The sequence below is a fragment of the Dendrobates tinctorius genome, unplaced genomic scaffold (genome assembly GCF_039654945.1).
Source record: "Dendrobates tinctorius isolate UK_male_01 unplaced genomic scaffold, ASM3965494v1 ptg000046l, whole genome shotgun sequence".
Taxonomy (NCBI): Eukaryota; Metazoa; Chordata; class Amphibia; order Anura; family Dendrobatidae; genus Dendrobates; species Dendrobates tinctorius.
The window spans coordinates 37,422,355-37,435,555 of NW_027361714.1; the positions used below are offsets into that span (position 1 = coordinate 37,422,355).

Below are 13,201 nucleotides of genomic sequence, written 5' to 3' on the forward strand. Positions count from 1 at the left end.
GAGACGAATACCAAGAGACAGGGTCAGAGATCAATCCGGGTCATACACGTGAATATCAGTCAAAGGCAGGAGGATCACCAATGTACAATGGTCAGAGGCTCTAAACTGGAAACTTGAGCTATCACTAACCCTGGTCAGCAGGCTGTGAGAGACTGAAATAGCCCAGCTAGCTCCAGAACGAGGTTGATGAGATTAACCCCCCGCATGACCAGTCCGGAGTGAAGATTTCAGAAGATAAACTCCGGACTGGACCCCATGACAGTCTCTCCTATCTCCAAGTTACAATATTTATCCCCTGTCTGTAAATGCACATCCAGATCTGCTTTTCTGTGCGGGGCTACTCACAAAAGTCACCATTATCTTCATAGCTGTTTGCTAGACTTTGTGCTAATGCAGCAACTTGGCAAACAGCAGCTAACCAACCACACACATCATAGGCCCGCAAGCCACAGGTTTGGGACATCTGCCTTACAAGATTACACAAACTTTATTTTACAAAGGTAACACTGGGATGAGTTAGGTTTAAAATGATCAACTACTAGCTTGGCCCATGCAAAATCTTCACATATTGGTCATCGGGGGCAGGTAATTTCAGAAAAAGCAAGCTGGCCAAATGTAAATGTATTTCATGAGAAGATGAACACAGACAGGTATTTATATATGTTGATTGATAATACAATAAATTGGTTTGATAAGGAGATGCCAAACAATGTCTTCTGGTTGAGGTGCCACCTGCAGGTCATTGTTTCTTTCTGCAGGTTTATGAAAAAGAATGTTTAAACTGTATTTAATGATAAAATTGTGGATGTGTGGTTTGTTTGACTCTTTTCTTGCCGAAGGGGTCAAGTTTACCTTTCAAATGGTATATCCTTTGTGTGTGTGGGGAAAAGTGATCAGCAAAAAAGCAGTGCATGTTTACCAATGTGTTTGCATATGTGACTCACCATTTGTGTGTGTGCAGTGAAGTAATCACCGAAAAAGCAGTGCATGTTTACAAATGTGTTTGCATATGTGACTCACCTGCAGTGAAGTGTGCAATCCTCCAAAGTGCCTGAAATAGGCTAGGCAAGCACTTGGGCAAGCTGGAAAGACCCCAAGGCAAATGTTTGGATTTGTTTGTGATGTCTGTAAGCAGCTTTGTGGTAGTGTGCTTTGGGGTAGTGTGCTGCCACCTGCAGGTCATTTGACCTTTCAAATGGTGTATCATTTGTTTGTGTGGGTTGAGTATGAATGGAGCAAGTGTGCAATTCAATAGGCAGTGCATGTTTACAAATGTGACTCACCTGCAGTGAAGTGTGCAATCCTCCAATTTGGCTGAAATAGGCTGGGCAAGCAGTTCGGCAAGCTGGAAAGCCCCGAAGGCAAATGTTTAGATTTGCTTGTGATGTCTGTAAGCAGCTTTGTGGTAGTGTGCTTTGGGTTTGTGTGGGGCCACCTGCAGGTCATTTTTCCTTACAGCAGGTTTACGAAAATTAATGTTTAAACTGTATTTTGTGATCAAATCGTGGATGTGTGGTTTGTTTGGCTAATTTCTTGCTGAAGGGGGCAAGTTTACCTTTCAAATGGTATATCATTTGTGTGTGTGGGTGCAGTATGAATGGAGATACAAAGTAATCCCCAAAAAACGGTGTTTAGAAATAATAGAATAGATTATGGATTTACTAAGTAGTAGAGTTGAGCGAAACGGGTCGAAAAATTTCAAAAGTCGCCGACTTTTGGCAAAGTCGGGTTTCATGAAACGAAACCCGACCCTAGGATGAGGTCGGCCACGAGGTCGGCGACTTACGCGCCAAAGTCGCGTTTCAAAAGTTTGTTTTGCGCTCTTTTTCAGCCAATCAGGATCCACGGACACTGTGGGCAACGTGATGACATAGGCACTGGTCACCACCATCTTTCAGAAGGGCATGCAAATGATTGGCTTGCTTTGGTGGGCGTCACAGGGGGTATAAAAGGGCGTGCACGCCGACCGCCATCTTACTTCTGCCGATCTTAGCATAGGGAGAGGTTGCTGCTGATTCTGTAGGGAGAGCGTTAGGCAGGGAAGAAGAAAAAAAAACTGCTTCTGCTGCTAGCGATTGTGCCTGTACAACACACCAGTCACTGTGTGTGCAGTGCAAGGGGAGGCTATATTGTGGTGTATCAGTGGTGTTGGTTGTTGGGCTGCCTTCTAAGGCTTCCTGACAGCTGCATTGCTGTTTACCCACTGCTCTGCAAACTGCTTTTTTAAAAGCAATCACAATTTTTTTTTTTTGTCCTGCTGAGGTACTGAGCTGCAAATTGCTTTTTTAAAAGCAATCCCAATTTTTTTTTTGTAATGCTGAGGTACTGAGCGTGAATTTTTTCACACCATACAGCGGTGTACGCTCCTCACACAGTACCGTGTAACGGCTGTTATCACAGCCACAGTGAAGCTATCTGTGTCACTCTGTGAGAATAAGTCGAGGACATGTTCCGTTCTTACAGACCTGCACTCTAGGGAGATTCCTATTCTGCCCAATTCTACATACACCTTGTAGTTTGTGATACACTAGCCAATTTCTGCCTGTGACATAGCGCTGTCATATTCAGTGGGCCTCACACAATCCAAAAGTGTCCAGTGTCCACAAGTGTCTGCAGAAATTCAAAATCTCCCTTATCCTCTAGTCACTTTGGTCACAGCTGTGCCATCGAGCCTGTGACATAGCGCTCAGATATTCAGTGGGCCTCACACAATCCAAGAGTGTCCAGTGTCCACAAGTGTCTGCAGAAATTCAAAATCTCCCTTATCCTCTATTCACTTTTGTCACAGCTGTGCCATCGAGCCTGTGACATAGCGCTCAGATATTCAGTGGGCCTCACACAATCCAAAAGTGTCCAGTGTCCACTAGTGTGTGCAGAAATTCAAAATCTCACTTATCCTCTAGTCACTTTTGTCACAGCTGTGCCATCGAGCCTGTGACATAGCGCTCAGATATTCAGTGGGCCTCACACAATCCAAGAGTGTCCAGTGTCCACAAGTGTCTGCAGAAATTCAAAATCTCCCTTATCCTCTAGTCACTTTGGTCACAGCTGTGCCATCGAGCCTGTGACATAGCGCTCAGATATTCAGTGGGCCTCACACAATCCAAAAGTGTCCACTAGTGTGTGCAGAAATTCAAAATCTCACTTATCCTCTAGTCACTTTTGTCACAGCTGTGCCATCGAGCCTGTGACATAGCGCTCAGATATTCAGTGGGCCTCACACAATCCAAGAGTGTCCAGTGTCCACAAGTGTCTGCAGAAATTCAAAATCTCCCTTATCCTCTAGTCACTTTTGTCACAGCTGTGCCATCGAGCCTGTGACATAGCGCTCAGATATTCAGTGGGCCTCACACAATCCAAAAGTGTCCAGTGTCCACTAGTGTGTGCAGAAATTCAAAATCTCACTTATCCTCTAGTCACTTTTGTCACAGCTGTGCCATCGAGCCTGTGACATAGCGCTCAGATATTCAGTGGGCCTCACACAATCCAAGAGTGTCCAGTGTCCACAAGTGTCTGCAGAAATTCAAAATCTCCCTTATCCTCTAGTCACTTTTGTCACAGCTGTGCCATCGAGCCTGTGACATAGCGAACAGATATTCAGTGGGCCTCACACATTCCAAAAGTGTCCAGTGTCCACTAGTGTGTGCAGAAATTCAAAATCTCACTTATCCTCTAGTCACTTTTGTCACAGCTGTGCCATCGAGCCTGTCACATAGCGCTCAGATATTCAGTGGGCCTCACACAATCCAAAAGTGTCCAGTGTCCACTAGTGTGTGCAGAAATTCAAAATCTCCCTTATCCTCTAGTCACTTTTGTCACAGCTGTGCCATCGAGCCTGTGACATAGCGCTCAGATATTCAGTGGGCCTCACACAATCCAAGAGTGTCCAGTGTCCACAAGTGTCTGCAGAAATTCAAAATCTCCCTTATCCTCTAGTCACTTTTGTCACAGCTGTGCCATCGAGCCTGTGACATAGCGCTCAGATATTCAGTGGGCCTCACACAATCGAAAAGTGTCCAGTGTCCACTAGTGTGTGCAGAAATTCAAAATCTCACTTATCCTCTAGTCACTTTTGTCACAGCTGTGCCATCGAGCCTGTGACATAGCGCTCAGATATTCAGTGGGCCTCACACAATCCAAAAGTGTCCAGTGTCCACTAGTGTGTGCAGAAATTCAAAATCTCCCCTGTCCTATAGACACCTTGTACCTTGTTTTACATTACTATATAGTTTGTTGGATTTTGTCTACATTTCTACAAAAAATGAGGAAGTCTGGTGGAAGAGGCCGTGGAATTGGGCGGGGGTTGGCAGCTGGTAATGATGGTGTTGGTGGTGTCTCTGATGGTAGTGGCAAGAGCAAAATAGGACCGAATGCAGGAGGTGTTGAGCCTGCGTCATCGTCTGGCTCCATAAGGCTTCGAAGGCTTAGTTTTCTAGGAGTTGGCAAACCGCTTTTAAAGCCAGAGCATCAGGAAAAAGTTTTGTCTTACATTGCTGACTCAGCCTCCAGCTCTATCGCCTCCTCTTCTTCAGTTGTAAAAAGTAAAAGCACTGAGTCGTCATTGGAGGCTCATGTTCATGAACCACACCTTTCCTTGTGTCCTTCACCCCAACCAAGATTGAAGGATGACGCAGGCCATACTACTGATTACTTCATGGAGCTGTTTTCACATACCATGCCTGGATTATCAAGTCAAATGGTGAATTACCCAGGCCAAGATGAATCTGACATGGAGTGCACTGATGCACAGCCGCTGATGGATGATTCTGCTGGTACATTCACTCAGAGCACTACATTGTCCTCGCAGTGTACAGAGCCAGATTCTGACCCTGATGAGACTCAGGTGCCCCTTCCCGCACACTATACCACCATACACTGTGACACAGAGGAAGGTGCACATGACATAGAAGAGGAGGTGATGGATGACCCAGTTGTTGACCCAGATTGGCATCCATTGGGGGAAGAGGGTGCTGCTTCCAATAGCTCAGATGAGGAGCATCCACAGCAGACATCGACATCGCAACAGCTGTTATCTGGCAGGCCCGGGCACTCCAAAGACAGGTTCCAAAAATCAAAAGAGTTGCTGGACAGCTTGTCCAGAGGGTCAAAAGATCACAGCGTGCTAGGCCGCAAAATGTCTGCCAAAGTAGGAAGAGTGCAGTGTGGCACTTTTTTGAACAAAATCCTCATGATCAGGCCAAGGTTATCTGTAAGAAGTGCGCAAAGACCTTTAGCCGAGGGAAAAATCTGAAAAATTTGAATACCAGTTGCATGCTTAGACATTTAACCACCATGCACTTGCAAGCGTGGACACAACACCAAACCTCAAGTGCCACATGTGCAACTGATCACAACGAAGGTAGTCAGCAACGCTACATTGTTTCCCCCACTGTAAGCCCACCGGTTAGCACAGCAGCAAATGTAGAGGTGTCGTTGCAAGGCCACAGCAGTCAGGGAATCCCACTGTTATATCAACGAAAGACTGATTCTAGGCCATCAGAAAGAACAACAACTCCATCACCATCATCAACCCTCTCTCAGTCAGCCCTGTCCACCGCTACTTCCACCATATGCAGCTCTCAAGTCCAGCTCACCCACCCAGACACTATGAGTAGGTCAAGAAAGTACTCAGTCTGTCATCCGCGTACACTGGGTTTGAACGCCCACATTGCCAAACTAATCTCGTTTGAGATGATGCCCTTTCGGTTGGTGGAAAGCGCAGCTTTCCGTGAACTCATGGCCTATGCAGTACCACGCTATGACCTACCCAGTCGCCACTTCTTCTCTCGCAAAGTCATCCCAGCCCTCCACCATCATGTGAAAGACCGCATTGTCCATGCACTCAAGCAGTCAGTGAGTGGAAAGGTGCACCTCACAACTGATGCATGGTCCAGTCGGCATGGCCAGGGCCGTTACGTGTCCATCACTGCGCACTGGGTTAATGTGGTGGATGCAGGGTCCACAGGGGACAGCGGTGGTGGGACAGTGCTGCCTAGCCCACGGTATAGGAAACAGTTGGCTGTAGGCGTTCGACCCTCCTCCTCCTCCTCCTCCAGAAGCGAAAGCTCATCCACAGAGCGCAGTCGTACGAGCACTCCATCTGCAGCTGCCACTGTTGCACACGAGGTGTCCCCCTATCGAGCAGCTAGTGGAAAGCGTCAGCAGTCTGTGTTGCAGATGATGTGTTTGGGCGACAGACACACCGCCGAGGTGCTGGCCGAGTACTTGAAGTGACAAACTGAGTCATGGCTGGGCAGTGTACATCTTGAGGCAGGCAAGGTAGTTAGTGATAACGGCCGTAATTTTGTGGCAGCCATAGCCCTTTCAAAACTCAGCCATATACCTTGCTTGGCTTACACCTTGAACCTGGTGGTGCAGTGCTTCCTCAAAAATTATCCGGAGTTAACAGCCCTGCTCCAGAAGGTGCGAAGACTGTGCGCGCACATCCGCCGGTCGCCTGTACACTCCGTTCGTATGCAGAAGCTGCAGCGATTGCTCCACCTTCCCAACCACCGCCTCATTATCGACATTGCAACAAGGTGGAACTCCACCCTGCACATGGTGGAGCGGCTGTGCGAGCAGAGGCAGGCCATAATGCATTTGTGGGAGGATACACGGCCAGGCACTTTGAGAGCAGACATGGAGTTGACAGGTGTGCAGTGGTCGAAGCTGAAAGACCTCTGTAAAGTCCTTCAGTGTTTTGAGGAATGCACACGGCTGGTAAGCGCAGACGACGCCATCCTAAGCATGAGCATCCCACTTTTGCGTCTGCTCATGCAAACTTTGACGCACCTTAAGGAGCAGGCTTCTGCAGCCATTGTTGATGAGGAGGAAGAGGAGGAGGGAATCCTTGATGACATTCAGCCATTGTCTGCTCAGGGACCTCTCCTGGACGAGGTGGAGGAAGAGGAGGAGGAGGATGATGGGGATGATTACTTAGGGGAGGAGGATGCATCTCGTGGGGCAAGTGAAAATGTTGGCGTGGCAAGGTCTGGTACAGGGTTTGTGCGTGACTGGAGGGATGTGGATTTGCCAGAAAGTGCTCCTCCAACCAGCACTCGCAGTGCATCATTGACACCGGGAACATTGGCCCACATGTCAGATTATGCCTTGCAGATCCTAAAAAGGGACCCCCGCATTGCCAAAATGATGAACGATGACGACTACTGGTTGGCCAGCATCCTGGATCCACGCTATAAAGGCAAATTACAAAACATCATGCCACAGGACAACCTTGACCTAATATTGGCTAATAAACAAGCAACTCTGGTAAATCGGTTGCTTGAGGCATTCCCAGCACACAGCAGCGGTGATGGTTCTCACACGAGCCGTACGGGCCGGGGGCAGCTTGGCAGAGGTGTTCGTGGTGCACACAGCAGAAGTGGCGTTGGAGACAGGGGTTTCATGACAATGTTGTGGACTGATTTTTCAAGTACCGCTCACACAACTGGTAATACTGCATCGATGGAAAGTGACAGGAGACAGCAGTTGTCAACTATGGTTACAAACTACTTTTCCTCCCATATCGATGTTCTACCACACAGGTCATTCCCCTTTGACTATTGGGCCGCTAAACTGGACACCTGGCCTGAATTGGCCCAATATGCCTTACAGGAGCTCGCTTGCCCAGCTGCAAGTGTGCTATCGGAAAGAGTCTTCAGTGCAGCTGGATCAATCCTGACAGAAAAAAGGACCCGTCTGTCAACCCAAAATGTGGATGATCTAACCTTCATTAAAATGAACCACGCATGGGTTTCCAAGGATTTTGTCCCACCTTCCCCTGATGACACATAGGGTGACAGAAAAATGGCTTGCTTTGGTCCACCTCTTCCTGGGACTTGACCTATTTCACCTTTTGCATCAGCAGAATGTCCAACATCAACATATGCCACTTTCTAAAACTCCCTAACTTTGCTGCCTCCCCCCCCCCATGGCCGGGGTCACCACCTAGCGCACGACACCGTGCGAGTGCCGTTGCCCTGGACAGGTGGGTAGGCCGACTCTTGGGCGCGGGAGCTGGCACAGGGTCCCTCATAGTGCAATCAAGTGTCTCTGACGGTGGTGGTGCACACCCGCCGTCAGACACACCGCCGTACTATGAGGGGCCCAGTGCCGGTACCGACGCCCACGAGTGGGCCCCCCTTGCTTGGGCAGGGCCCCAGCATTTGCAATCTTTACCTCTCCCTGCTCCTCCGCTGTGTAGTCTGGGCCGTCAAATCCATACTTTGCCTGACACCGTTTGAGCCTGCCTCCTGATGTATAGACATATATTTTGAATGTGTACACTATGCTATCCATACATGTTATCCGGGGATACGGTACCCTTTCTAACCTTTGTGCAATCACGTGCAATCCATACTGGGCCTAACACCGTCTGAGCCTGACTCCTGATGTATAGACATATATTTTGAATGTGTACGCTATTCATACATGTTATCCGGGGATACGGTACCCTTTCTAACCTTTGTGCAATCATGTGCATTCCATACTGGGCCTAACACCGTCTGATCCTGCCTCCTGATGTATAGACATATATTTTGAATGTGTACGCTATCCATACATGTTATCTGGGGATACGGTACCCTTTATAACCTTTGTGCAATCATGTGCAATCCATACTGGGCCTAACACTGTCTGAGCCTGCCTCCTGATGTATAGACATATATTTTGAATGTGTACGCTATCCATACATGTTATCCGGGGATACGGTACCCTTTCTAACCTTTGTGCAATCATGTGCAATCCATACTGGGCCTAACACCGTCTGAGCCTGCCTCCTGATGTATAGACATATATTTTGAATGTGTACGCTATCCATACATATTATCCGGGGATACGGTACCCTTTCTAACCTTTGTGCAATCACGTGCAATCCATACTATGCCTAACACCGTCTGAGCCTGCCTCCTGATGTATAGACATATATTTTGAATGTGTACGCTATCCATACATGTTATCCGGGGATACGGTACCCTTTATAACCTTTGTGCAATCACGTGCAATCCATACTGGGCCTAACACCGTCTGAGCCTGCCTCCTGATGTATAGACATATATTTTGAATGTGTACGCTATCCATACATGTTATCCGGGGATACGGTACCCTTTCTAACCTTTGTGCAATCATGTGCAATCCATACTGGGCCTAACACCGTCTGAGCCTGCCTCCTGATGTATAGACATATATTTTGAATGTGTACGCTATCCATACATGTTATCTGGGGATACGGTACCCTTTCTCACCTTTGTGCAATCACGTGTAATCCATACTGGGCGTGAGAACGGCTGGCGAGCTGTTAAGCAAGCTACAGCACCTGTGGTTTGCACACGTAAGTTTTTCATTTTTTTAGGAATGACGGTTAGGCCTAATTCCGGAACTGCGGTTGACCTGCACTTACTGGGAAATCATTGTTCGCGGGTAATAATTGTAATCAGTGATCCCCATCACTAACGTTGTTCAGCGGGTTATCTGCACCTGTAAGCGACAAACGCTGGCCTTTTCAGTGTAGCGCACATGCAGCCACGGACATGTAAGGGCATGACACACCAGTTATTGGCCAATCTCATGTGGCAGAGCCTCACGTGTCCCTCTAGTAAGCCGGACTCGGACCGCGGGGCATGACGGAGTCTCGTTCATTAACGGAATTAAGCTTGCAATGTGTGCATCTGTTCTGTAGCTGGCATGGTTGAGGTTTCCCAGGTGGAGTCGAATTTAACCGTAGGCTCCACTCCTGGTGGTGCCCTTCTGGACATTCCTTTAAGGTTCAGCTTTGCAACCATACTGCCCACGTAAAACAAACACTATGCCTTCATGAACGCTGTTTGGAGGGTCATGACTCGTGGGAATAACGCCGCCCAATCAGTTAACCTGCTAGAGAGATCGTTCGTTGCTCCAAAGCATGACATCACACTCCCTAGGAGGAAGGTAATGCCACTGTGGTGACCGTACTCCTGGGGGCGACACAAGTGCACTGATGCCCAGCCACTGCTCGATGAATCTGCTGGTACATTGACCCAGACCACTACATTCCCCTCGCATGCTACACGGCCTGAATCTGACCCTGATGAAACTCAGGTTACCCTTCCCATATACAGTTCCATCTTACACGGTGACAAAGAGGAAGCTGCAGATGAAAGTGCAGGTTCGGCCCACCCGCCATCAGACACACCACCGTACTATCAGGGGCCCTGTGCCAGTGCCGTCGCCAACGAGTGGGCCCCCCCTGCTTGCTCAGGATCACAGCACTTGCAAAGTTGAAATACTGTGCAGTGAGATGGAAGATGGGGACGACGAGGAGTCCAGACAAGTACAGGGATTCCCTAGCGAGGAGACTTATTTGATTGTTTTCAATGTTGGGACAGCAATTTTTGGGGAGCACTATACTCTGGAGAATGATAGATGGGGCCCACCATACACTGGAACATTCCAAAGGTGGACATCAGACACTGGAGCAGCATTTACAGGGCCCATTATACACTAGAGCATTAGAAATGGGGCCCATTATGGTTGGAGCATTATTTGGGCCCATAAGACAGTGGAGCTTCATCCATGGGGACCAACATATACTGTAGCATTATGTGGAGCTCATCATATACTGTTTCAAACATTATATGGGACCAATGATTCTGTATGGAGAAATAGATGGGCCTCGTCATGAGATGTAAAAAGTGAAGTATTTTTCAGTGTACTATACCGCTATTTCTCTGCCGTATCGGATCATGATGAGTTGTGGCATGTGTTAAAGGGGTGCTCTTTCGCCCAGGGCACATGAAAACCTGGAGCCAGCCCTCCCCCCCCACAACTTTAGCCAAATAACCCCCATTTTTCAGTGCGTAACTTGTATTATGAAGTTAATTAAGGTTGACAAGCTTAAGTAAGAATAATTGATGCTTTTGGCATTCAAATGGGCACTGTAGGTGTGTTTCCTGTCCTCCTCTCACTGCCGACTTTTATTCCCCATTGACTTACATTGGGTTTCGTGTTTCGGGACGACCCCGACTTTTCCCTATAATCGGACGATCTTGCTCGACCCAACTTTTGGAAAAGTCGGGTTTCACGAAACGAAACTCGACCCTAAAAAAACAAAAGTCGCTCAACTCTACTAAGTAGTCAATAACCGCTTGGCTGTAAAAAAAAAAAAAAAAAAAAAAGCCCATTCTTTATATATTTGCATGTAGAAATAACATTTTAATTGTGAATTCTTTGGTACAGTAGATGTGGTTAGTTGATTATATTAATATTGGAATAACTAAGGAAGTTGTTAGCTATTTTAAGCTCAAATGAGAAAATGTAATTTGCTTGTGGTTTTTAAGGATGACAGGGAATATTACATTTTCAACATCTCATCCCTTTGTGGATCAGTCTAGGGTTACAATTATTTTCCAGGGACTGTGGGACTTACAATTGGGTAAATAGTATTACGTATTAATATAAACGTTATTGTATTATATATTAGCATTAAGTATTAGTATTATGTATTAATGTTGGGAAGATATACAAATTTGGGGTAGATGTTGATATCTTCAAATATGAATTTGATTGAAAAGTGGCTGTAATATCAAGCAATTTTCATATTTACTCTTTAATAAAATTTGTCACCATTCTGCAATTTCCTCTTTTTGCATTTACAGCTCATAGGCAAGAGGATGAGCCACCAGACCACAGTGGAGGCAAAACATGGTAGTACTTTCCATCTCTTTCCAATTGAGCGTGTAAGCATTAGGGTACGCTCACATCTGTGTATATAAAGTAACTGAGATTCTCAATCAGAAAAGTTAGAGAGTGTCAAGCAAGTGCCATGCGTTTTTTTCCTCACCTAGCATCCATATGACAAGCATATGCAATCCTTATACAATTCGTTTTTAACATCAGCTTTTACATACCGTAATTATCTGTCATTTCAATCTAGTTTTCTAACTAATAAAACAATCTTATATACAGATAGATAGATAGATAGATAGATAGATAGATAGATAGTGTAAATCATGCACTGAGGGTGTTGTTCAAGATACAGAGGAGTCACAGTTGAGAAAAGAACTAATTTCCACACAGTCAACTGTCAGTACCTATTTTACTTAGGAACGAAGATATTCCTACTCGGTTTTGATATACGCACAAAAAAAACACAACAAACAAACATTTTACCAGAAGGCTATATCCACTGTGCTGAACAGCTCGGCGCCCAAGAAAACTGTTTCTGCTCGTTTCTCCATGGGAATTTACCTGGTGGCGTGCCCGTTTGAACCAGCCGCCATTACCTTATTACCTTATTAAGTGAGTGCAAAGCACGGGCTCGCCTTTGGTCTAACACAGTGGTTCACAATCTAAGAATATACTGTAAATATATATATCTCTTACTTCTCATACTTCTCACCCCCACTGGGGGTGGTTTTTGTTGTCCTTTCTCATTTGTGGGTCCTCTACCAGAGGCCTGGAAGTTTGAGGGTTCTGTGCAGGATCTTAGTTGTTCCCAGTATTGCGCATTTCTGGACAGAGAGTTCAGATGTTGATCCTGGGATCAGTTGTAGCCATTCTTCCAACTTAGGGGGTCACTGCTCCAAATGCTCCTATCACCACTGGAATCACTGTTGCCTTCAGCTTCCACATCTTCTAAAGTTCTCATTTGAGACCCTGGTATTTCTCCAGCTTCTCATATTCCTTCTTTCTGATGTTGCTATCACTTGCCACTGCCACATCTATTATCATTGCAGTCTTCTGATCCTTGTCCACTATGACAATGTCTGGTTGGTTAGCCAACACCTGCTTACCCGTCTGGATCTTGAAGTCCCACAGGATTTTAGCCCTTTCATTCTCCACCACTTTTTCTGGGATCTCGCACCTGGACTTAGGAGGATTTTGCCCATATGCTGTGCAGATGTTGCTGTATGCAAGTCCCGCTACTTGGTTGTGGTATTCAGTATACACTGTTCCTGCTTGCATTTTGCATCCTGACGCTATGTGTCGGACGGTTTCTTAGGTTTCTTTGCATAGTCTGCACCTTGGGTCTTGTCATGTGTGGTATATTCCTGCTTCTTTGGATTTGGTACTTAGTGCTTGCTCTTGTGCTGCTATGATTAGTGCCTCTGTGCTGTCTCGGAGTCGAGCTTTTTCCAGCTATTGGTAGGATTTCTCCATGTCAGCCACCTCCATTATCTGTCAATGGTACACCCCATGCAGCGACTTGTCTTGCCATGGTGCTTCA

At 46.6% G+C, this 13,201-nt stretch overlaps 1 protein-coding gene across 4 annotated transcripts in view; it reads right to left on the reverse strand.

Moving 5' to 3' along the window:
• Positions 1–13,201, reverse strand: part of MOXD1 (monooxygenase DBH like 1) — a 306,903-nt gene that overhangs the window by 26,941 nt on the left and 266,761 nt on the right. The window lies entirely within an intron of this gene.